The sequence below is a fragment of the Anabrus simplex genome, chromosome 1 (genome assembly GCF_040414725.1).
Source record: "Anabrus simplex isolate iqAnaSimp1 chromosome 1, ASM4041472v1, whole genome shotgun sequence".
Taxonomy (NCBI): domain Eukaryota; kingdom Metazoa; phylum Arthropoda; class Insecta; order Orthoptera; family Tettigoniidae; genus Anabrus; species Anabrus simplex.
The window spans coordinates 1,767,385,494-1,767,411,629 of record NC_090265.1 but is presented as its reverse complement, the minus strand read 5'-3'; the positions used below and the strand labels follow the sequence as shown (position 1 = coordinate 1,767,411,629).

Below are 26,136 nucleotides of genomic sequence, written 5' to 3'. Positions count from 1 at the left end.
TTGTCCCTAGCAAATTACCTGCTACTCGTTTTTGGTGTTGGTTTGAGTGAACCTCAGGCCGTGCGTCTGTCTCGAAGTAGAAGTCTCGTTTTTTAAACTTTTCGACTTCCTTGCGGTGAATCGACCTGACGTCCTTCCGGATGAACTGGGCACTCTTCGGCTTGGCAGACTCCAACACACTATTCTTCTTCCTCTTATTCTAGTGCAGTCTCTTGACAAGGTTAGCGACCATCATGGGTTTTTTTCCTACTTTTAGTTACCCGTATCAGAGTTGCTGTATGGTAATTATCGAACCACTGCCGGAGTTACCGCATCCTGAATAATCTTCTCCACCCACGTCCAAGTCTCCACTATCTCACCTTTTATTTACCATTTCGAATGTGACCAAAATAGATTGCCTTCGTGCGTTTTGAGAGGGTTAAGACTTTGCGCACGATTATTCGACACGCCGGCGCGTCTCGAATCGGAGATCACATAGTTATTTTACCCTAGACTGAGTACACCACAGTTTCCCAAACTGATCCTCACTTCGTCGCAGAGGCGAGAATCAAACGAGGGCCAGACAAGCAGCAAGCTACTGAGGTTACCACGATGCCTGCGTAAGATATTATTAGCCTGACCTTACCATACACTGTGACCTTCTGCAAACTGATGTTTAAATTTTCTTTAAACACCGTTTAATGACCTTTCATTGACCTTTGTGTTGTACGGTATAAAGCTGTTCTTATGCCCTCATTTTTACAAGGTTGTTTACTCAAGTGTCGAGTTTTGTCAGAAGGCGAAAGAACTTCATGGCATGGAATAGGCCTAATACGGTGACGTAATGCAGTTCATGATTGGATTAGAATTTTAGAAAGTAGTGCTTATAAATTCTGTAGACACTTAAGGAAAATATTTTTTCGTTACGAGTGAAGGACTGTCAGTTTTCAAAGGATAGTCCTTAAGTTCCCTAACAACACTGAATACGTTTAAGCCGGGCGAGTGGTTCAATTAATTAATTAATTAATTAATTAATCAATCAGTCACTACTGATCTGCATTCAGGGCAGTCGCCCAGGTGGCAGATTCCCTTTTCTTAAATGACTTTAAAGAAATTGGAAATTTATTGAACATCTCCTTTGGTAAGTTATTCCAATCCGGAACTCCCCTTCCTATAAACCAATATTTGCCCCCAAGATCTTCATATTGTGAGCTTTCCTACTTTTAAAAATACCACTCAAACTTATTCGGCTACTGATGCCATTCCATGCCATCTTTCCACTGACAGCTCGGAACATATCACTTATGCGAGCAGCTCGTCTCCTTTCTCCCAAGTCTTCCCAGCCCAAAGTTTGCAACATTTTTGTAACGCTACTCTTTTGTCGGAAATCACCCAGAACAAATCGAGCTACATTTCTTTGCATTTTTTCCACTTCTTGAATAAAGAAATCCTGGTGAGGGCCCCATACACTGGAACCATACTCTAGACCAGGGCCTCTCAAACGCCCAAAATCTCACGCGTGCAGAGCGAGGCGCAAGAGCTCCGTGCACTGTGCATCGGTGCCGCTCGGTGCAGCTCGGATCAACGCTTCGTCTCTGGGCTACTCGGCTATGCTCGGCTCTACTCGGCTATACTCGGCTCAACTCAGCCCGGATTTGGAGCGCTACGGCGCAAGTGGGGGAGAGGGAGACAGGCGGAGCGAGCGAGACAGGCGTGAGAAAAGAGAGAGTTAGCGCTATTGCTCCAAATCGAGGAGTGGGGAGGTCTGCACTCTGGTCAACCAAGCCAAGTCGTCTTTTGCACCGTGCACAGTGCATGCACCACGCGCATGCACCCTGAGAGGCCCTGCTCTAGACGGTTGAGGCTCTGGTCTTCTGACTCCAGCTTGGCAGGTTTGGTCCTGGCTCAGTCCGGTGGTATTTGAAGGTGCTCAAATACGTAAGCGTCGTGTCGGTAGATTTACTAGTACGTAAAAGGACTCCCGTATGATGAATTTTAGGCACCTCGGCGTCTCCAAAAACCGTAAAAGTAGTTAGTGGGACGTAAAGCCAATAACGTTATTAATAATACGTTTAATTCACCAAATTCAACATTGCCTAGGAATTGCTTTCAACGTGAGCTGCTCTCGGCCTGACCGATCTGACACGTACTTTTCTTCAAAAAAATAATCTTTCCATAGTTCATCTGTTCATCAGACTACGTTCTCAATAACTGAACGAAATATTTTCCAAAAAAAAATAATTACCAAACCCCATGACACTACAGCCCTTGAAGGGCCTGCCTATCAAGCGACCGCTGCTCACTCCAAAGGCCTGCAGATTGCGAGGTGTCGTGTGGTCAGCACGACGAATCCTCTCGGCTGTTATTCTTGGCTTTCTAGACCGGGACCAAATATTTTCTCCAATGCAAAGATCATTTTTTCGTCGCACTAATATTATAAAAAGTTTTCGGTGACGCGAGAATGGGAAAGGGCTAACTAGGGTTGGAAAGGTAGCTGCCGTGACAGTAATTAAGGTACGGCTCGAACATTTGCCTGGTGTGATTGTGGGAAACCACAGAAAACACTCTTCAGGGCTGCTGACGGTGGGATGCGAGCCCACTACCCCCCGAATGTAAATTTTCAGCTACATGAACCAAACTGCGTAGCCAACTCGCTCAGTCAAAAGAAATAAGGGATTTTTTAAAGGGCGTGTGTCACACATATAATTTTTCAGGGAAATGCAAAAAACACTAATTCCTAAATAATATAAGATAAACATTCTATGTTTCCATCTCATTGACCAGATATTGTACCAAAAAAATTCAAGTTGATGTGGATGACACTTTTTTTAAAATTTAATTTCGAAGTTTCCTGTCTTTCACCCTTACAAAAATATACAATGTACGACTTCAAAACTTAATATAGAAAATAAGTTAAATGAATTCAATTTATTTCGCATAAATTTGCCCAATAAGCAGTCGTGCGATTGTGTGAGTTATCAGCCTTATCTGAAGTCGAGCCCAGTCGTCGTGCTCCGTATAGTTAACAGACTAGTCTTCGAACCCAACTACAGGCAACCGCTGAGCGCAGAGTCTGGTGCATACTTAGCAGTCAGAGGAAAGGCCTGTTAATCAACAACTACAACAACAACAACAACAATAATAATAATAATAATAATAATAATAATAATAATAATAATGAAAAATCCACAGCATGTTTCCAGTCATTCGACGGGGTCAGGAATGGAATGAATGAAGCCCCCATCTAGTGGCGAGGATGGAAATTGTGGCGGCTGTCGAAGCCTGTCGCACTCCTCTGGGGCAATTATTAATGACTGACAGATCAAAGGAAATCATATTGGAGTGTGTTGCTGCGATGAAAGATGACAGGGAAAACCGGAGTACCCGGGGAAAAATCTGTCTCGCCTCTGTTTTGTTCAGCACAAATCTCACATGGAGTGACCGGGGTTAGAACCACGGAACCTAGCGGTGAGAGGCCAGCTGTTGCTGCCTGAGCCACGGAGGCTAATAATAATAATAATAATAATAATAATAATAATAATAATCGTGTAGAGGCGCGCGGCTGTGAGCTTGCATCCGGGAGATAGTAGGTTCGAATCCCACTATCGGCAGCCCTGAAAATGGTTTTCCGTGGTTTCCCATTTTCACACCAGGCAAATGCTGGGGCTGTACCTTAATTAAGGCCACGGCCGCTTCCTTCCAACTCCTAGGCCTTTCCCATCCCATCGTCGCCATAAGACCTATCTGTGTCGGTGCGACGTAAAGCCCATAGCAAAAAAAATAATAATAATAATAATAATAATAATAATAATAATGTCTGTCTGTTAGGTCATCAGCCCAGAGGCTGGTTGGATCCTCAAATAGCACCACCAAAGGTTATGCGGTTATAAGGAAACCGCAAAAACCAATGGCAGCACCAAAATGAGGCGTACTAGGCAAGACGAGGAGTGAGATAGTTTGCCATTGCTTTCCTCACTGGGTCAGAAAGTGCTATTGCAGCACGACTGACCCTATGAGCAACACCTTTCATAACACTCATGCACTAGTCGTGCTCAATGTCATTACTCAGCACCACCCATACCCCAGCAGCTTCCATATTGTCACAGCCATGGACGAGACTGGGACTTCGGTGGAAGCTACACTTTACTCTGGCCTGTGCCAAGAGATGGATACAAAAGTACTGTATCCATCAAGAAATGGCAGCAGGCAAAATAATAATAATAATAATAATAATAATAATAATAATAATAATATAAAGTAGTCCATTAGTTAATTATATGTAAATATAATATTCTGAGAATCAGTGATAAATTACAAGAAAATGCATTACTAGTTGATTAGCTGCCTGGGAGACTGATTACCTCCGATCGAGTAGGGGTATTTCAGTCGCCTTGAGAAAGAATACTGCAACGTATTCGAAACGTCGGCAAACTGCACGCAATGTACAGAAAACAACACTGTTCAGCCCGAAAGAACAACTAAATAAAAATACAATAAAATTGTAATTGGGCCATTTTAATTGCTAATCTGTTAGATCTGCCCGTTCAAAAGCAAACGAAAATCTCGAAATTTATTAGTCATTACGCTGGCGTCCAGAAGCATGATAAATGCTCATCGAAAACCCCTACATAACTTCAAAATGAAATGATAAAAGAACACAGTTTGATGACAAGATGAGTTACGCCCCTTTAAAAAATTAGATTCGTTTGTTCTTGTGGGTTATATTTTCGGTTTGCAGGTGCACTGATTTATTTTTTTACCGGCTGCTTATTTTTTTTTAAACTTCCTTGTTCGGTGCTGCGTCATTTACAATTGTGAGATATCTTGCATCGGGAATGTTTTGGTGTCTATTTCTGTCACAGGCTTGCTGCTACCTATGTGTTGCATTCTGTGTACAGGCGTCAAGTTTTTTCCTGAACGTTGAGAGCTCCCCTTCCGCTGTAAATAAATGAATGCAATCCCTTATCCCTGTCTAATGATACGCTAGGCTGGCAGCCCGCTCTCCTCTGTTATCTTTTATCTTCCTCTTCCCTCTTCCTCCGTTGCAGAACGTGAGCGACTCAGCTTAACCTTTTCTTCTTTCAGTTGAAATATAGCTTGGAGTACGTAAAGCCGTCACGGGGATTCGCGGCCTAAATAAGCCTGTACAGCCGGCATTAACAGGAATTAATGCCGAGACCTTAAAAAAAACACTAGCGAGGCTCAGCGAAGCGGCAGGTACGAAACTTACCCGCTCTAATGCCTGTTGGCTTAAGAGAATGTCTGCCATGTAGAAAGGCAAAATTAAAATTCCCCGTTGATGCAGTCAAGCGATATATATTGTATGTCGCTGACTTACGCGTACATTTGAAATATAGACGTGTTAACCTGACTGCTGGGTTTGTTTAAAAAAATGTGCATTGTAGGTACAAATCGATTTTCTTTTATTTGTGACCTGGCTAGTCATTTAACCGTGCTCCTTAAAATAACATAAAAATATTTGTTTACCTTTCATCTTACCTATGCTCACTAATACACACTTTAAAGCGAATTAGCTGCTAGGTGGAACGAGTTCGAAACCTACCATCGGGAGTCCTGAAGATGGTTTTCCGTGGGTTTGTATTTTCACGCCATGCAAGTGCTAAAGCTGTACCTTAATTTCAGTCATGACAACTTCCTAGCCCTTTCCTGTCACATCGTCTCCAAAAGCTTATCTGAAAACCAGCCGCAGCACCACCAGCTGCGCCATTCCTTGGACCACCGGTCAGAAGATACAGTTCGTAAAACAGTCGGTGCAAGTAGCCAGCATTGAGAGTTCGAGCAACTGCTCGGTTTCAGCCCCACGCTAATTTGCAGACGTTCACTTTGAAAGAGAACTCATGCATTATAGTACAGCTGCAGTATAATGTTGCCAATTATTTCCAGTCGTACTGTGTAACTATAGCGGTGTATTTAATCCTGTTTCCAGTAGTCTGAACTCCCCTTGTATCCCACGCGTAAAAAAAGGTACGCTTTGGAACCGTCAATGCAAGGGGTGGGGCCGGAACTGACATGATTAATATAAGAACATAGAGCACGCGATCGGCGAGTGGCGGCAGCTGTTGGCTACAGTGCGAAACACAAACATTTCAGTTAACAGTTCGATCTCGAAAATATACGCCCCTAAAGAAAAAGAAAATATCTATATTTTGAAGATGCCTGCGTTCTTCAAAAGAAATTTCTTTCTTTCTTTCTTTCTTTCTTTCTTTCTTTCTTTCTTTCTTCCTAAACCCTGTGAGTGGGGGGACGCAGACGAAGAATACACCCACGGTATCCCCTGCCTGTCGTAAGAGGCGACTAAAAGGGGCGACCAAGGCAATACCCTGGGTCGCCTTTAGTAGCGAGTTAGGTACACAATAGGTTTGTGATTAGTAGCAGCAAAGAGTGGTTCACTGTGGGTTTACAGTACTGTACCTGTGATTCGTACTATTATACGTGGAACACCACGGGCTTACTTTGACTGTGATTAGTACCACTATATGAGTGACACCGTACGTCTGTGTCGCCTGTGATTAGTACACCTATGGTTAGGCCCCTTTAAACAACAAGCATCATCACCAACATGCAGTACACCTATGTGGGAGCGTTGCCTGTGAGTGGCGCCATTATGTGAAAAACACCAAAGGTCTGCATTACCTGTGCGACGTATAATACTTAAGAGTAGTACCATAATGTGTGGAACACCGTGAGTCTACGCTACTTTTTATTAGTACCGCAACATGAGAAATACCATGGGTTTACTTTACTAGCGATACGTACCATTACGAAGGGCCGTTCACCTGGATTTTGGACTCATTTAGACAAAAAGCATCATCGATTCAGGATTGTGCCCTGAAAGCAGTCCCTTGCTCGTACTATTGTTTTAAGATAGTATCTGCGAAGTGGGACATTGCGGGTCGGATCCACTAAGTTATATAATCCATCGTCGTCTTTTTGAATTCTAGTCAGTGGATCAATTTTGGAATTATTTTTAACTTTCTGTAGTGTGAATTGGATCCGCTGATTATTTTAAATTCATATTCATCCTTCATTCTTCATAATCACGTTTGGAATTCTGGTCATTGGATGAATTTTCGACTTTTAAATTGTCATTACATTTCGTCTCATTTCGTACCATTAGGGGCCGATGACCAAAATGTTAGTCCCTTTAAACAACAAGCATTATCATAATCATCATCATTATCCTTCCTTCCTTCCTTCCTTCCTTCCTTCCTTCCTTCCTTCCTTCCTTCCTTCCTTCCTTCAGTTCTCATTGTTCTTGACTTGATAACGAAGGTGTTCTAGTATTCACGTTCAAGGGAAGAACTCTCGTCACGGTTGGTCATCAGAGCGTAAATATGCGCTGTGGAGAGTAAAGCCGTGTTTACACTAGAATAACCAACCACGACGAAAGAAAGAACTCGTGAACTGTGATACGAAATAAACATTGGCATAGCCAGCACGAGGAGGTGACAGGTATTGTATTCCTCTTCTTGGGAATAAAATAGAAAGTATACAAGAATTGTAATAGACGTTAAAACTAACGTGGACACTGTGAATGTATAGTCGTCGTCTTCTTCTAGTGCCATCTCCTCTCAGAAGGTCGGCTACCACCATACAGATTCCTGCTTTAAGATGATGCAGTATGAAACAGTTCACTAGTGGCACAGTTGGACCAAGTTTTCGGATTATCAATCCAAGAAATGCGTCTTCTTCCTGGTTTTCTTTTGCCTTGTATCTTCCCTTGAATGACCAGCTGCAGTAGATGATATTTCTCTCCTCGCATCACATCAATCAATCAGTCAATCAATCAATCAATCACTACTGATCTGCATTTAGGGCAGTCGCCCAGATGGCAGATTCCCTATCTGTTGCTTTCCTAGCCTTTTCTTAAATGATCGCAAAGAAATTGGAAAATTATCGAACATTTCCCTTGGTAAGTTATTCTAATCCCTAACTCCCCTTCCTATAAATGAATATTTGCCCCAATTTGTCCTCTTGAATTCCAATCTTCATATTGTGATCTTTCCTACTTTCAAAGACACCACTCAAACTTATTCGTTTACTGATGTCCTCCCACGCCATCCCTTCACTGACAGCTCGGAATATACCACTTAATCGAGCAGCTCGTCTCCTTTCTCCCAAGTCTTCCCAGCCCAAACTTTGCAACATTTTTGTAACGCTACTCTTTTGTCGGAAATCACCCAGAACAAATCGAGCTGCTTTTCTTTGGATTTTTTCCAGTTCTTGAATCAAGTAATCCTGGTGAGGGTCCCATACACTGGAACCATACTCTAGTTGGGGTCTTACCAGAGACTTGTATGCCCTCTCCTTTACATCCTTACTACAACCCCTAAATACCCCTGTAACCATGTTCAGAGATCTGTACCCTTTATTAGCAATCATATTTATGTGATTACCTCAATGAAGGTCTTTTCTTATATTAACACCTAGGTACTTACAATGATCCCCAAAAGGTACTTTCACCCCATCAACACAGTAATTAAAACTGAGAGGACTTTTACTATTTGTGAAACTCACAACCTGACTTTTAACCCCGTTTATCATCATACCATTGCCTGCTGTCCATCTCACAACATTATCGAGGTCACCCTGCAGCCGCTCACAATCTTGTAACTTATTTATTACTCTGTACAATATAACATCATCTGCAAACAGCCTTATCTCTGATTTCACTTCTTTGCACATATCATTTATATATATATAAGAAAACATAAAGGTCCAATAATACTGCCTTGAGGAATTCCCCTCTTAATTATTACAGGGTCGGATAAAGCTTCGCCTACTCTAATTCTCTGAGTTCTATTTTCTAGGAACGTAGCCACCCATTCAGTCACTGTTTTGTCAAGTCCAATTGCACTAATTTTTGCCAGTAGTCTCCCATGATCTACCCTATCAAATGACTTGGACAAGTCAAACGCGATACAGTCCAATTGACCTGAATCCAGGATATCTGCTATATCATGTTGAAATCCTACAAGCTGAGCTTCAGTGGAATAACCTTTCCTAAACCCAAACTGCCTTCTGTCAAACCAGTTATTAATTTCGAAAACATGTCTAATATAATCAGAAAGAATGCGTTCCCAAAACTTGCATGCAATGCATGTCAAACTGGCTGGCCTGTAATTTTCAGCTTTATGTCTATCACCCTTTCCTTTGTACACAGGGGCTACTATAGCAACTCTCCATTCACTATAGCTTTCCGATTTTGACAGTATCTAATACGTCCTTTCTCCTTCGCATTCGCCTCATTACCTCATCGCGTGTGACCTGATCTGTCCAACTCAACCACAGGATCCTTCTGTACGTTCATAGCTCACATGCCTCTAAGATGTCCATTTCTCTTTTCGTTATGGTCCAGGTCTGTCTCAACTCCATAGAATGAAGTGGAGAAGACGTACCATCTCAGAAGTCGCATTTTTAGATGTAAACTAAGGTCTCTGCTACAGAACACTCTCCTCATTTTATTGAATGCATTTCTATTTCTGGCTCGGCAGATCCTGGACTTTATTTCCTCAGTATATATTCCCTCGGCATATAGTACAGTTCCCAAAACATTCCCACCCCCTAGACACGCTACTACTCTGAGATGCATTCTGGTTTTTGTGATTAATCGTCGGGTCACATCGTATCAGTTCGGCTTACGTATCGTCTTACATAACGTCATAACAAATATATCTGCACTGCACAATACATAAGCCAGAGGACGTGTTCTTCTTAAGACTGTAGAGAACATTGATCTGTCATCAAAACGAACTATCGCTGACTCGGCGGCTCTTTGAAGTTCCTATTTAAGTTGACCACTCAAAATTATTTCTAAGAAAATGCACATCATTTACGATTAACAGGCTACTATTACGTAGTTTCATATTTTTTAAAAGATGGTTTGGCTTTCAGCTAAACATGTCTACGACCACAAGGGATGATTTGGTGACTCTAGTTATGAACTGAGAAAGATACTAAAGAAGAATAGCTGTCATTAGCCAAGGTTTACCACTGAGATGTCCGGCACCATGGTTAAATGGTTAGTGAGCTGAGCTACCCTTTGGTCACCGGAGTCTCGGGTTCGATTCCAGGCAGGGTCGGGAATAACTGGTTAATTCCGCTGGCACAGGGACTGGGTGTATGTTTCGTCTTAATCATCGTCTCATCTTCATCACGACTCGCAGGTCGCCTACGAGATTCGATTCAAAAGACCTGCACCTGGCAAGCCGAACTTGTCCTCGGACACTTGCGGCACTAAAAGCCATACGCCATTTCATTTTACCATTGAGATACAGCCTGTAGGGTCAGTAAGAGAGAAATTTGTTAGTTTATGGAACAGGAAATGATACAGCGAGTTGGCTGCGTGGTACGAGCCGTGTAACTGTATGCTTGTATTCAGGAGGTAAGTGGCTCGAACCCTACCTTCAACAGTCCTGAAAATGGTTTTCCGTGGTTCCCGGTTAGGCAAATGGTGCGGCTGTAACTTAATTAAAGAGAAGGCCGCTTTCTTTTGTCGCAGAAAACCTGAGTTAGTACGACGTTAAATCGTTAGCAAAAATTAAAAATTAGAATATTGTTTCAAAGCCGTCACTACGTTCGACTTTTCGTTGCTTGACTCAGACGAAGGGTGGAAGCACTTCCACATTTACGAATTTTTCATTACACTGCTCAGCGACTTTGTTTCAGTAGTGGCGACTGGGAATAAAGGAGTAGGGTGGGTAAAGTAATTTATAGAGAACAAAAAGTACCCGAATTTGTTAATAATAAAATAAAGGAACGAATTAAAGAAGACTAACTCCTAAGATCTAGCCGTGAAAACCAAGTGTACCAAACAGGAGAGAGCCTTTCCATCTCTGTAAGGATGTTTACAAGTCCAAATCCCTTTCCCTTCGCCTCAAACTCCGACACTATGAAACCGACCTTCGGTACTGTATGCCTCAGAATGCTTGAACATGGTCAAAAAAGGAACAACTCAGGAATTTGGAACTGAAAGAACGAAAGGTCCTGAGAAAAGTCATGGGCCCCATTAAAGAGGGATGTGAATATAGATTCGGCATAACCATGAGTTTTACCAACATTAGAGAGCATAACATCAGCCATGAGAAAGAGGAGACTTATCGTCTACGGTCGCATAGTCAGAATGTACAAGAGACTGACCTCAAGAATCTTCAACACTCTTTCCAGAGGGAAGGGGCCAAATGTTAAATGGACGATACTGGTTCGAAAAACCCCTGTGGGTGGGGAACGCAGACGAAGAATACACCCACGGTATCCCCTGCCTGTCGTAAGAGGCGACTAAAAGGTATGACCAAGGGATGACTGTATTAGAACTATGAAACTACTTGTGATTAGTACCATCACGCGGGGAACACCATGGGTCGCCTTTACTTGCGAATAGTACGACTATGTTAGGTACACAATAGGTTTGTAATTAATAGCAGCTGAGAGTGGTTCACTGTGGATTTCCAGTACCCGTGATTAGTACCACTATATGAGGAACACCGGCGGCCGTGATTAGTACCACGGGTCTGGGCGTTGCCTGTGATTAGTACCGTTATATGAGGAACACCGGCGACCGTGATTAGTACACCCTTGTGAGGAACACCATGGATTTGCGTTGCCTGTGAGTGGCGCCATTATGTGAGAAACACCATAGGTCCGCATTACCTATGCGAAGTACAATACTTGTGAGTAGTACCATAATCTGTGATACACCGTGAGTCTACACTACTTTTGATTAGTACCCCAATTAGTATTATACTAGCGTTAAGCACCATTATGAGGGGCCGTTGACCTGGACTTTGTACCCCTTTAGACAACAAGCATCCTCGATTCAGGATTGTGCTTTAGAAGTGGTCCCTTGGTCAGTAATACTATTGTTTATGATAGTTTCTGGGTTGGATCCACTGAATGTTTTAAATTCATTCTTCATCGCATTTTTTTATTTTGGTCAGTGATTATTTTGAACTTTTAAATTGTCTTTACATTTCGTATCATTAGGGTCGGATGACCTAGATGTTAGGACCCCTTTAAACAACCTAGAATTATTAAAAATTGATCCCTACGATATATTCAACGGGGATAAATTTAGCATGCTAATCAGATCATCCGACACTCTCCTGTCACTGACAGCTAAAACACTGCGTCCTGGAGTGAGGGAAGGAAAGAAACCCACAGTGCAAAGATGAAGGAATAAAGCCCACCAGACTTAGGAATCACATGGTCCAAGGGGCCTCAACGAAACAAGAAGGAACGAATTAGTTGATAAGACAACAGGGCTTATACAAATTGCTTTTTTTTTTTTTTTTTTTTTTTTTTTTTTTTTTTTTTTTTTTTTTTAAGTACTTCCTAGCTTCAGGTGGCTAAAATGGAATAAATGTAACCTTTCCTCCACAAAGTGGGGGAACTGCCGTTACTGCTTTGTTATAGCTATACATCTCTCGTTTGTCGGTCAGAGCAGCCAACTATTATTTCTTGGGCTTCCCTTTTCTCAAACCACAGTAAAAGGAATAAAGCCGGCATGATGCACGTAAACAGTGGAATCTTCACCACAGGGTGTACGGTAAACATGAAACAAGTGTTCATTCAGTAGGAGTCGTTAATCGCTCTCATAGAAATGTGTTGTGCACATGCGTGAAGTTTCCTACAAAAGGAAACTCGAGTGCTCTTTAGGGACAGATATGACCGTCTTAGAGAATTTGTTCTTGTCGAGGAACACACATAAGCAATGTATTCCTGTTCAGCTACCCTCATCCTTTAAAGAACGAACTTCTCACGCATGGAAAATAACTCCAAACTCCGCTTCATAAATATTCGCGTGCTCCCAGGCGAAGCCTACTTAATCTTCTTCCCCTTCTTTCAGACAGTTGAAGAATGGTTCTGTGAAGTCTACCGTATCTGGTGCCTTCATACACTTCACTAGAGCAATTAAGATGGAAGACTGATAAAGAGTAAGCGGCGGAAGTACAGCAAGATAATAACGTTTTCAAAAATTACAATTTTCATTGTTGGTTTAAAAATTTTCACAGAGCTCTGCAAGAAAAAGCAAGTAAAAGAGCAATATTGTCTCGCAGAAACGTCGTTAAGGCATTTATTTAAATTATTGTATAGACTACTATGCAGGAATGGCAAAATAGACAGGATCTTCCTTAAAAACCTCTGGACTGAAGACCAGTGTGCTGACCATTTAACCTAGGCGCTGGATGGTTCGAATAATAATAATAATAATAATAATAATAATAATAATAATAATAATAATAATAATAATATGAGGATGGAGAAGAAGTCAATCTCCGACATGGACTCACATGTATACACCCTTAAGTGGTAACCTATTATACCGGTATTCGATCAGGTAGCCTCGCGTACAACAAGGCGACTGGCTTAAACATCAGCTGTACGTACTAGTTACTGAACTACTTCTTCTTCCGCTTTTCCCACGCCATAATGGAGTTGCGGGTGCGAACTGTGTCGCATACGTAGACTTGGTCTTTTTTTTTTAGGTCAGATCGCTTAACTGCTCATATATCGAGCGGTGTAATCACTATTACGTGTTTTGGGGTGATTTTTGGTGTGCCATGGCGTGTGTATATGAAGAGGAGAGTGTTGCGACAAACACAAATACTCATTCCTAGGGTCAGAGGAATTAACCAGGCGTAATTAAAATCCTCGATCTGGTCGGGAATCGACCTGGGACCCTCTGAAATGAAGGCCTGACCGCGGACGATTTAGGCAATAGCCTTCGAGCAGTCTGTAGAGGAGGTCAATCTAGAAAAGATTTAAAAAATACAAACCCACTATCCCTTACTACAAAACTAAATACCAGCCTTAGGAAATCGAAATAGGGATAATGGTTGGAGCTCGTGGTACCGTATCTCGCCACTTTGTCGCCATGTGGAAGCGCTTCCAACTTCCAATGAAGCTTATCCCCGAAATCGTGACTCTCTTCCTCCGAGGCTCCATCAAGATCCTGAGACACCACCTCTACAGCATTGAAGTGCCGCACTAATTACTGTTTACCATATCTTCCGTATATGTTAGAGTTTTCTTCAATTAATAGAACTGCGTTGATAACATGTTATATGTATATTTTACCTTGTTTTTATGGCAGTCTGTAAATACAGGAGGATGTTCCTAAATAAATGGAAGTGTATCGGGGATATGTCCGGCTCCATGGCTAAATGGTTAGCGTGCTGGCCTTTGGCCACAGGGGTCCCGGGTTCGATTCCCGGCAGAGTCGGGAATTTTAACCATAATTGGTTAATTTCGCTGACACGGGGGCTGGGTGTATGTGTCGTCTTCATCATCATTTCATCCTCATCACGACGCGCAGGTCGCCTACGGGAGTCAAATCAGAAGACCTGCATCTGGCGAGCCGAACTTGTCCTCGGACACTCCCGGCACTAAAAGCCATACGCCATTTCATCGGGGATATTCTATTAGCTATGCACATTGTTTAATTTTCGTGTTCTGTTTTCCATCAGATAGAAATGGGTTTAGCTAGTTGCTTCTATCTTGTCCAGGGCACAATTTACAAAATGATTTGGTTTTGTTAGATTGTGTGCGCTCAGTGGTTTTGTGACGGAGACCGCATTACATGACGAGTAACTTGTTTCCATTGTGCACTCGTAATTGTTGTGTATGAGAACGCCATTCTGTCTAGATTAGTTTCTTCCGGGCATTGTCTTGCATCTGTATGGCAGAATGGAGCCGTTTAGAAGCAATATGGACGCTCCATTTGTAGACCCATACGGTAATTCTGGTATCTTCAGACTTACCATATTAATTTGGGTAATTATAGACAGAACTAAGACTGTGAAATGACTTGATTAATGGACGCTGCTATAATTGTATATATAGGGGCCCTATTTTATGGCGAATAAAAATAATTAATTTCAGTACAAAAATGTGATTTATTTCGGTGTTAATGCGTATGTAAAAAAAACACGAACACGAGGCGAATAGACATCATAGCCTTTAAAGTCGACTCAAAAACTGGCTATACGAACTGTGTTCAGACCAGCCACAGGAGGTTGACAACGAGAAGAAGGCTATCTACAAACTATAAACAAACAAGTACAACCTTGAATGTATCGAGGTGATTGGATTGATGGTGAGTGCTCGTGGAACGATATCGAGCCGTTTTGTACAGATATGCAAAATGCTAGGCATCTCTAAATACAGCGGAGCCTCGATATCTCGAATCACGTCGGGGCTAAATTTTATTTCGAGTTATCGAAATTTTGAGATAGAGAGAATGCTGTTTTTGCGCATTTATAGCACATAATTGAATCGTATGTATCTACGGACTTACACTGAATAGCCTAAATTATTTTAACAGTATTTATAAATACACAAACGAACTGTATTTTACGGCATCACTTTAATAAATTATAACCCTTATTATAGTAACTTTTAGAAGACAGGAGACACTACATACAGTAGTGAAACAAGAAACATTCCTCCGTTAACACCTTTGGAGAAATCCGTTAATCTTTTCTGTTTGTTACTGTTAACCTTTCATCCCTTCACGTTGAAACTTCTCGCCAATACCTCGCAGCCGAGATTCGTAAATGGAGCTTGTCATCCGCCACTTCGGGGTTGCTTTCATACTAACTAACCCCATGGCACCACAGCCTTGAAGGGCCTTGATCTACCAAGCGACCGCTGCTCAGCCCGAAGGCCTGCAGATAACGAGGTGCCGTGAGGTCAGCACTACGAGTCCTCTCGGCCGTTATTCTTGGCTTTCTAGATCGGGGCTGCTATCTCACCGTCAGATAGCTCCCCAATTCTAATCACGTAGGCTGAGTGGACCTTGAACCAGCCCTCGGGTCCAGGTAAAAATCCCTGACCTGGCCGGGAATCGAACCCGAGGCCTCCAGGTAAGAGGCAGGCACGCTACCCCTACACCACGGGGTCGGCGTTGCTTTCGCACGTGACAGACAATTAATTCATACCCGAGAAACAGCGAGGCTTCACCGATTATCCGATCACTAGAAGTTTGTTTTCCGGTTCCAGTCATATTAGCTCCCAGCATCACTGTAACCCGATCTTTACTTGTAAACTGTTCCTCACAAACCACAAATGCTGTATTGCACAGTTAATGTTGCACAAAATGAGAGTTATAGAGTATTTTTTGTTTCAAGAGAGGAAATGTTTGCTTCGAGAAATCGAGAAATTCGTGTGACTGAATCTCGAGTAATAGAGAAATAAATACGCATGACGAGTAGGACGAACGACCGGGAAATTTAAGTTACTTCGAGATACTGAAAATTGTAGTAATGGAAGTTCGAGATATCGAGGTTCGGCTGTATTACCATAAGATATTGCAATTTCGGCAGTTGAGGGATCTGTGACTGAAAGTCGCCTCGTCTTCGGGGTGAGCAGTCGTCGCTGATAGGCTAAATCCTGCCAGAATTGTAGAGCCATGTTCTTGTATTAAACAGTTGTTGAAACACAATACAAGAAATAAATTAAAGACATCTTACTGATAATGGGAGAATTGATAGTCATGTGTTCCTATGATATTGTCCACATCCGTTTATTAATTTGAATTTTGTGTGTACCTCCTATCACACTATCACATGTTATACAGAGTAGTAAATGTAAAACGGAGCACTAAGAAGTGTACGGTTTCTATAGTTTTACATTTATAAGAACCACTAGAAAGTGACTTTCCATTTCGAAAATCTCGCATGCATTGACCGTGATTTTAACCGCTCCCTTCTTGATGAGAAGCTTGCGATAGTGTCTGAGAGCCACCTTGTCTCCTAAACGAAAGATACAACATGTATGTCCTGTTACTAAATCAGACAGATAGCCTACGTCTTGAAACACTTCCAATCGTTCGAGGTTTTCTCGTCACTGCAGAATTGAAATAAATTTCAGTGCCTGTGAAGCAAATTGACAGCTTCACTGATTGACAGCTGTAGAAGTTTCACTTAAGGACTGTTCAGGGACCCACGACGACTTGGCAACGATCATGGACATTCTCACGGTTTTCGATTTGGACAGTTATTAGTATGCTGTGTACCTGATCTTGTTGTCTTTTGTTATGTTTGTTATACAGTATTTTATCATCAGAGTCTTCCAATCTACCTGCATAAACCCGTAGTTGGCACTCGCTTACAATGTGGGGAATAGTCTGGCGAGAGGCTCCACGGTCACATACGCCAATAAAGTTGCTCACTAGACAGTACAAAGTTCCACTTGTAGAGAGAATCCCTGCAGCTTCCATGACCTGTCCTGATCCTGTTCCTATCACCAACAGCGGAAGCACTACAGTGGATTCAAAAGTTGGACGGACATTCAGATATAACAGATAACACTAATGCCTGAAGTGATTCAATGTTTTGTTGTTGTTGTTCTTGTGTGTATATTATATATAATTTCCTTGCCATACGCTAATAATAATAATAATAATAATAATAATAATAATAATATCATGAAAGTTCAGATTTGTTAATTAGTCTGTTGACAGTAAAAGTGAAATTTGCTCAGTGTAGCTGTATCTTATGCTTCGTGGATAAATAAATAAATGAATAAATGGACCAGGTAGATGCAGTCGCCCAAATACAAGGACAACGCTCCAATCTCTGTACAGTAGTAGTGATTCGAGCTAATTGGGGCATGAAAGTAAGAACAAATCAAAGGGAAATTAGTGAATACATGTTTAACGAGTTCAAAGAAAGGTTGAACAATACAGTAGATATTTGTGTCAGATATGGGCTAACATTACAAAAGTTTAAGAAACGCGAATTTAAGTTTTAAAGGAATTGTCTGAATTCTGTTGTTTTAAAACAGAGCTTCGTTTTAGAGCAGCAGTACCGCGAATCTTCTTACGAACTACGGTATATTGTCAGTCGGCGTAACTTCAGCTATCTGCTCGACGTAACCCTGTTTTTACATGGTGGACAAAATAAAACTGGCCCGAAAAATATTTGTAAGACTGACGCGGAATTGACCCTTGTTAATGAACAGAAAACGGCTCATCACAGGAAATGCTGGAAACCCTGATTTCGATGCATCAATCGGTTGCTGTCGCATGTCTGTGCGCGTGCATCTGCTGCAACTATCGAGTACGTCGCTGTCATTACGTGTGTGAGTGAGGGAGAGGAGCAGACGTATTTAATGACCAGTTAAATGCAACACAAAATTGTACTCAAGATAAAACAGCGCGTGTTTATTGTCCACTGTTAAGTGAAAAAGATTCGTGGACACCTGTGCGGAACTGTTAACGCAAGAGTTTAAGACTGGAAGTGTTTTGGCGAAACCTCCAGCAAAGTGTGCGGCTGTGATGTACAGTATATTGCTTCATTGTGACCTTTAAATAAGAATTGTCGACTGCACATTCTGCTGGTGTTTATTTACCCGCACAACGCGTAATGAATTAATTTTCAGGGAAGATCACTCAACAAAATTACTACCAAATAAATGTTGTTGCCCAGCCATGAATATTTCATCCCAGGTGTAAATAATGATATCCCTTGGTGACGGAACTTATCCGACGTTACGTTTATGTAGAAACAAAATTTTTGTAAACCTAAAATCTGTATAGAAACAACTCCTTTTTGTTATGCCTCTGTAGATCATTCGTTAAAAATTACTTCTATACTGATCAAAGGAAAATGACAAAACCTTCATTCTTACAGTTACAATAGAAAGTTTGATTTACTATAAGTTGTTGACTTCGTCGTCGACGCCTCCTTTATGCGTGAGCGGAAGTGCTTGCTATTCCCACGCGAGCCAGCCCCCGAGCGCGGCCCACGAGTTCAGAAGCACCGTGAGATTTTTCTCACAATTCATTATGTACTCTTAAATTGAATTCGAATAGGAGAAAATAAAACATTTAGTAGAACAGCAAAATGAGTACAGCAAAGGAAGTACATTCTTTAAGGTGTATGGTACATCCTTTTGTTTCGCTCTCCTTGCATCTCTGGATTTTATGTACAAATTAAATAAACCTAAAAAAACTTTGCATAACACAAGTAGAATATCTTGAAGGAAATGCAGTTTGTTCCGACTCAAAGAACTAAATCATCATGTTTAAAATATGCGAGGATGGATCGAAAGTAACGCACAACATTTTTCTTTACAAAAAAGGAATTTGTGTCTGGATTGCTTGCAGAGAGTAAATTCGAACCTTGTGCTATAGACATAAACGGCTCTATCAGACGCTGTCCTGATGAAGTGAGCGGTAACTAGTGAGGGAAGATGGCGCGTTTGCTAGCATCTTCTATATGAGAGGAACAGCGAGTTGTAGCGTGTAGTGGATACAAGGAAAACACACTGAAATTCACTAAAAAATGTCGGCAGTGTATGATGATGATTGTCTAGATTGCAGAAACATTTCCAGATTGGCAGATCCTTTGAAGAAGGCCGAGTAAACCTGGACCGCACTTCAGCCGACTTGTGACCCTTTGAAACGATCGGCGGCTGATTTTTGGAACTTTGGCATAACAATTCAACATTTCGTACGATATTGTGCATGATGGATTATGATTCATTCAAGTCCGTGCGGGCTAGGTGCCCAAAAGACCTGTCAAATGGGCCAGAGAATAATGCGTTGCCCTCGCTAAGGTTATGACTTCCTGAAAAGTGTGGTGACTTGCCATGAATCCTAGGTGTACCACTTCACGTCCGAAACAAAGCAGGCCGGTATGGTGTGGAATCATTGAGACTTTCTCCACCGAGAAAATACAAGGTCACTCAGTCGGCGATATCATCCACCGTACAGTCCAGACCTTGCACCGTCTGAATTTCACTTCTTCGGACCACTGAAGAAATGCCTAAGTGGTCAACGCTACGGTGCAGATGAAGACCTGAAATAGGTCGTGCCCAAGTGGCTATACTCCCAGAATTCTTTGAAGGGGACATATTGAACTTGGTGTTACGATGGGAGAAATGTTTCGAGAGACTCGGCTCACATTGTTACGTGGTAATGGCACTGTCCGCGCTCTTGAAGCCCCCTTCCCCCTCCGCCATATTTGCTGGAAGGAATGAGTGAGTTGGACTGGAGAGCTACCGGGCGGCCTGCGAGCTAGTGACGACCTTGGCTTATATTGTCAGTTTCCTCTGGTGTCTCCGTAAATTTTCTAAAAGGCGAAACCAACATCGTATTCTGGCCGCACCCCGAAGATACTAGAACTTCATCACCAGATACATAATAGCAGGCTCGCCTTGAAGAGTTGTTTGGTTTGTTGCTGTGTTTAAACTAGTCGTGATCTGAGAGTTCAGTATGTGTGGAACGGTCACGTGAGTTGATTGTGCGAATTGTCGGTCTTGTCTGGATTCGAGTCTAGTGTACAAATTGTCGTGACAACCAACGTTCGTGTGTTCGAACATGAGTGCTTGGAACTGCTGCGTGAGGCGACTGTGACGCGAGAAAAGCGAAGTGAAAGGTGAGACTTGTCAGTCAATATTACGAAGGACAGCGCCGTTCCAAATGAAGACTGCCAGGCGAAGACTCGCTACGAGGACATGAGACTTGTAGGGACCCGTCATTCACACTTATTTTTCGGACAACATAAGTGGCATTACGGTATAAGCCAATTAGGGGAGTAATTTTGAATATTACCATTGTATTGAAACATGCTCAGGCTATGTAATAAGCCATCCATGTCGCTAGTCGACTAGGCATATAGAAGAGGATGCAATTTGTTTTACGTCATACCGACTCAGATAGGTCTTTGGCGACGATGGGATGGAAGGCCGAGGAGTGTGAAGGAAGCGGCCGTGGCCTTAATCAAGTTTCAGCCCCAGCATTTGAAAATGGGAAACCACGGAAAACCATCTTCAGGGCTGCCAACAGTGGGGTTCGAACCCACTATCTCCCGGATGCAAGCTCACAGCTGCGCGCCCCTAACCGCACGACCAACTCGCCCGGTACTAGACAGATAGTTCGCAATAATATTTAATAACTTAACAGCCGTACAGATAAAATCATCTAACAGATTTTCTTATTTAATATTATATATTTATTGACGGGACAGTCCGGCTCCTTTTGGTCAGCGCACTGCCCTTCCCTTCTGAGCGTTCCGGGTTCGATTTCCGTGATTCGGTTGTGATTCATTCTTCTGGCTCGGAAAGGCATCCGGTCGTAAAACAGGGCTAAATCCATATGTGCTACGCTGTTCGCATCCGCGACCTCACAGGTGTGAGGAAAAGTGGTAGAAGAAGAAAATATTTCTTGACGTGACAGTTGTCCACTAGGATGCCATTCGTCTCTTTAGTTATCACCCACTTGTAAATAAAATGGTATTGATCGACTTTGTAACCTGTTGTTCATTTCACCCAAAATTATACTTGAAGCTGGGCGACGTCGTCTCGAAAATCCACCTGTCCCAGCCCGTATTTTTCAAACAATTTTTAACGCACTAAATTTCCGCTTGTGGCATTTCATTAGGAGCCCAGTTTAAAATACATTTCAGTCCTAGCTTCCAAATTTGGATCATCTTTCTTCGAAGATTTGGTCCTAAGCCTGGAAAGAAATAAAAGTCTCCAGTTGGGAAGCAGCGTCGACTGCAATAATTTTTTTCTTTAATGTACCCTACTTTACCTCTTTAAATGTTCCTTCCGGCAACACATGAAGTGGCCCTATTGTTTGTCACCCTCTTAACGCGGTGTTAATACGTTCAATGGCAGGCAGCACGTGTAGTCTGGTCGGGTGTTATTTTTAAGTTAGTGTTTACGGCTCCGCGCGTTTTATTGAGACAAGCGGAACTAACGAATGGCGTGATAATCCACCCTAGCAAAGCAAAGCAGTCTGTACGAGTGACTAATACCATGCGTGTCATTGTGTTATTGCACCTAAAATTATTACAGGTGCAATTACATACCTACTCGACCTCGGCGATGTCGTTGTCACTACTTAATTATCATCAGAGTGACAAGTTGGTGTTCAACTTTATATTAAAATTTAGATGCTGTATCATAGACCGCAAATTAACTTCACGTTCGTATTATTAAAGTTCTTTACAGCGTAGGTGATTAGGCTTTTCCTCGCGATTATGGGATCAGATTGTGATATAGTACAGTTGGCTACTTAATCCGAGGGTTCATGTCGGTAGATTTACTATAAATAGTTGGTGCAGCGCTCCCCTTCTGATACCTAAAATTTCTCACTTCCCCCTTTTAATAATAACTAGAGGACCTGTGCTGCTCTGCAGCATTCCTTATTAAGAGGTCAGATAACTCGTCTTGATATGCTTGTCGCAATCATATTGTTTTGCCTGCACTTTTCAATAGTTTTATGGACATTTAATACCACTACATAATATCGGATTCGTTCGTAATGTAGTTTTTAACACTTATCTACATACAATATTCTCTGTGCTTCGACCGTTCGGTCGTATCTGGATCTTAACATTGTCAAACGATCTTGAATTAGCCGTGGCTGAATACTGGTTCGGGGAAGTAGACTACCCATTTTTTTCAAAGGTTTGTCCCTGCGTTTTATCAATGGCCATACAGAAGGCTAGTCGACTTGACACCTTTCCGTTTGTACGTACGTAGCTAGCTCATTGCTGTTTCCTCTTATCAGCATGGAAGTTATTAGGAACGTTCTGCCATCTGTTGAGGATATTCAGAAGCTGGGGAAGGTCAGAGAATAAAAGAGTATATAGCAGAGAATATTATACTTCCATGATCAGAGGAAGTGTGTACTCTCTGGCTTGACAGGTAGTAATCGTTAGTGCAAGTGTTAGTCGCTTAGCAAGCTGCTAAGTACAGAATGTATTGCAGTCTTTGCCTGCAATTATTGGAGTGATCATTTAATGATTTTATCTCGAAAATAAATATATTTCCGTTGGCTTTTCAAGAAATGCAAGATCTTCCCTGTACTAGTGAGACGATTTGGAAGATTTTGGTACAAACGGCACCTTGTAACTCCCTCTAGTAAAGAACTTGAGTTTCGTGAAATATACACGTTAGCGTTTTATATTTAAAGATAATAATAATAATAATAATAATAATAATAATAATAATAATAAACCGAACGAGTTGGCCTTGCGGTTTTGGGGCGCGCAGCTTTGAGGTTGCATTCGGGAGATAGTGGGTTAGAACCCCACTGTCGGCTGCCCTGAAGATTGTTTTCCGTGTTTTCCTATTTTCACACCAGGCAAATGCTGCTGCTGTTGCTTAATTACGGCCACGGCTGTTTCCTTCCCATTTCTAGCCCTTTCCTATCACGTCGTCGCCATAAGACCTATCTGTGTCGGTGCGGCGTAAAGCAAATTGTAAATAATAATAATCATACTTGAGCATGCTGTGGGGATCGTTCCGGTGAAGTTTTGCATTCTACGAAAGGAAACAAAAAATATTTGGTACTTCTACTTGCTCCAAAAGTCGACCCGTCAATGTACTTCAGACACATAAAAGCTTCCAGGAATTTTATGCAAAACGACGATATGGTTTAGACGGCAACTTCTTCTGATCAATACTTCTTATTAATAAGCTAGTGTGATTTAGATCTCCGTTACATTGTGAATGTGGCCTTGAATAGGAGTGGTAGAACTTCTTGCTTGCGTTCACTGTACTGCAAATTCAAAAGATATGACATGTGACGCATTTTTCCATTTTTCCCTCTGCATTAGTCTGTACTAGTCACTTGCGAAGTACTCCGTTAGAAAACCTCTTTCCAGTAAAAGATTCTAATTATCCGACAGATCGATAGTACTGTAGTCAATGGGACATTAAACACATTTTTTTTTTTAAATATAGTTTTGGGCTACTTGGAACCACGGGGCTCGTCTTAACTCTCAGCTATGATGTGCTTTTTCTTGGCCCAGTACGCTTTCATTTTCTGCCTGTGTGCCTGCTTCCTTCCATCCGTCCACTTACGTCTGGTACACGTCAAGCAACTATAATGATTTCTGGAAGGGTGGTGTTTTTTTTTTCAGCCCAAAAGCGTTGTATTCTTTCTCTGGCCGTATGTCTTCTCTTTTGTGTCCAGCCGCTATTCTGCTTTTGCTCATCGTGGGAGCCCTTAAAGTTGTTGATCACTGATATGTATTTTGATCGGTTAGAGATGTCCGCCTAATTCAGTCCCATGCTCTTGAGGTCCTTCCTTGCTTCCTTGAACTATTTATCCGAGACAGACGTTAGGTCTGTTGTCTAATACATTAAAAATCTGTTTCGTTAGTCGGGTTGCGTGCATCCTGAACAGATGTCCGTAGAACTTCATTTCCTTATTGACCCCATCAGCCGTTCATTATCCCTGTATAGCTCTTCCTCGGAGTCCATACTGTCCATCTGTTATCTTAGGACCCAAAACATTTAATCAAAATTCCATTTATTATATCCTCATTCCATAAGTGCAAGACTAGATCTGGCACTTCCCTCGCTATTCCCGTCAACCACTCTTCAATGTATAATACGTGCTTTGTTGTGGCTGGGTCTCGACTTTGGAATTTACTTCCAGTTGTTGTCAGGAAGTCTAAATCAACATCAAAATTTAAAACTGCATGCAGAGATTACCTGTTGAACACCGCTGATTGTTGTGTGATTGTGGTAGGTAGGCTAGTAACATTGCCATTTTATTGTCCAGCTGAAGAACACTGTTGTTCCTCGTAATTAATTTTACGTTATATATTTTTATTGTTATAGTATAAACGTAGATAATATTTAGCTTTTAGCTCGTGTTCATAGACCACTGTTTACGGCCATACTTGTATTTCCGTTACTTTATTATGTATTGTGTTTTGTTTATGGATTGCTTATATTTTTCAGTTTTTATGTAACTTTTCATTATGACTTTTCTCTTTCTTTTCACTGTCATGCTCCGGATTTCTTTTAATTTATTTTTATTTCTTGAGCTTTGCTTTGATTCTTCATTATATGTTTTCCATATCAGTAATTTATCTTGGTTATCTTTGATTTTATAATAGAATAGTACATCTCTCTTATATATCTAGTATAGATTATCTTATAATTTACGTGGTTAAGTGTAAAAGAGGGCCTCGAGCCCTAACTTCGCCCACTGCTTAAGTCAAATAAATAAATAAATAAATAAATAAATAAATAAATAAATAAATAAATAAATAAATAAATAAATAAATATTATTTTGCGAAGGATCGTGCACTCATAATTCTGCTTCTCTCAGTCGAGCCTTTGCTGTCATTTTTTATTATTATTATTATTATTATTATTATTATTATTATTATTATTATTAGATGTAGTACCATCGTTGACGGGATAATCACTTCCCATGTACATGATTACATGTTTGTCCACCGGTTATATTGTTCCCCCAGATTTTGAGACATGTCTCTACCAGTTAGCGGCTTCTTCTGACGTTCTCGTTTCTTTGCTCTGTGTGCCCTTCGTGCTTTCATATTATTTTGCATTATTCTGATCTATCTTGATTTGATGTCTTCCTTCCTATATAAAATATTTAAAAACTACTGACAGACGATTAAAGCCTTTAAAACGTTGCCAGACTAGAGGGCCGTGAGCCGTAACTTACAAAGGCATAAAATAAATAATAAATAAATCTCCATAGCAAATCTCTTTACGGCCTGTCCTGATACATATCAAGCATTTTATTACCGTATTATTAAACCAAACCCTACGGCACTACAGCCCTTGAAGGGACTTGGCCTACCAAGCGACCGCTGCTCAGCCCGAAGGCCTGCAGATTACGAGGTGTCGTGTGGTCAGCACGACGAATCCTCTCGGCCGTTATTCTTGGCTTTCTAGACCGGGGCCGCTATCTCACCGTCAGATAGCTCCCCAATTCTAATCACGTAGGCAGAGTGGACCTTGAACCAGCCCTCGGGTCCAGGTAAAAATCCCTGACCTGGCCGGGAATCGAAGGCGGGGCCTCCGGGTAAGAGGCAGGCACGCTACCTCTACACCACGAGGCCGGCTATAATAATTACATGAAATATCCCGGTGGCAATGATCACTTACAGTAGTGTGATAATAAAGTGAAGTTAAAACATAATTACCCAACAACATCAACAACAAAAGTACAACCATTTTCTATGGAAAGCAAATATTACAAGGAATACGACTAGTTTAACATTCTGAATCCAGCATCATATACAAATTCACACCTTCAGTATTTCAAAATTTTACACTATGGCTTACAGTAGATTGAGCGGTCCAATTACTATTATCTTAGCATTGTAAATACGGCACGTTCGTATACAAAT

At 41.6% G+C, this 26,136-nt stretch overlaps 1 protein-coding gene across 3 annotated transcripts in view; it reads left to right on the top strand.

Moving 5' to 3' along the window:
- Positions 1–26,136, top strand: part of RapGAP1 (Rap GTPase activating protein 1) — a 486,157-nt gene that overhangs the window by 432,854 nt on the left and 27,167 nt on the right. The window lies entirely within an intron of this gene.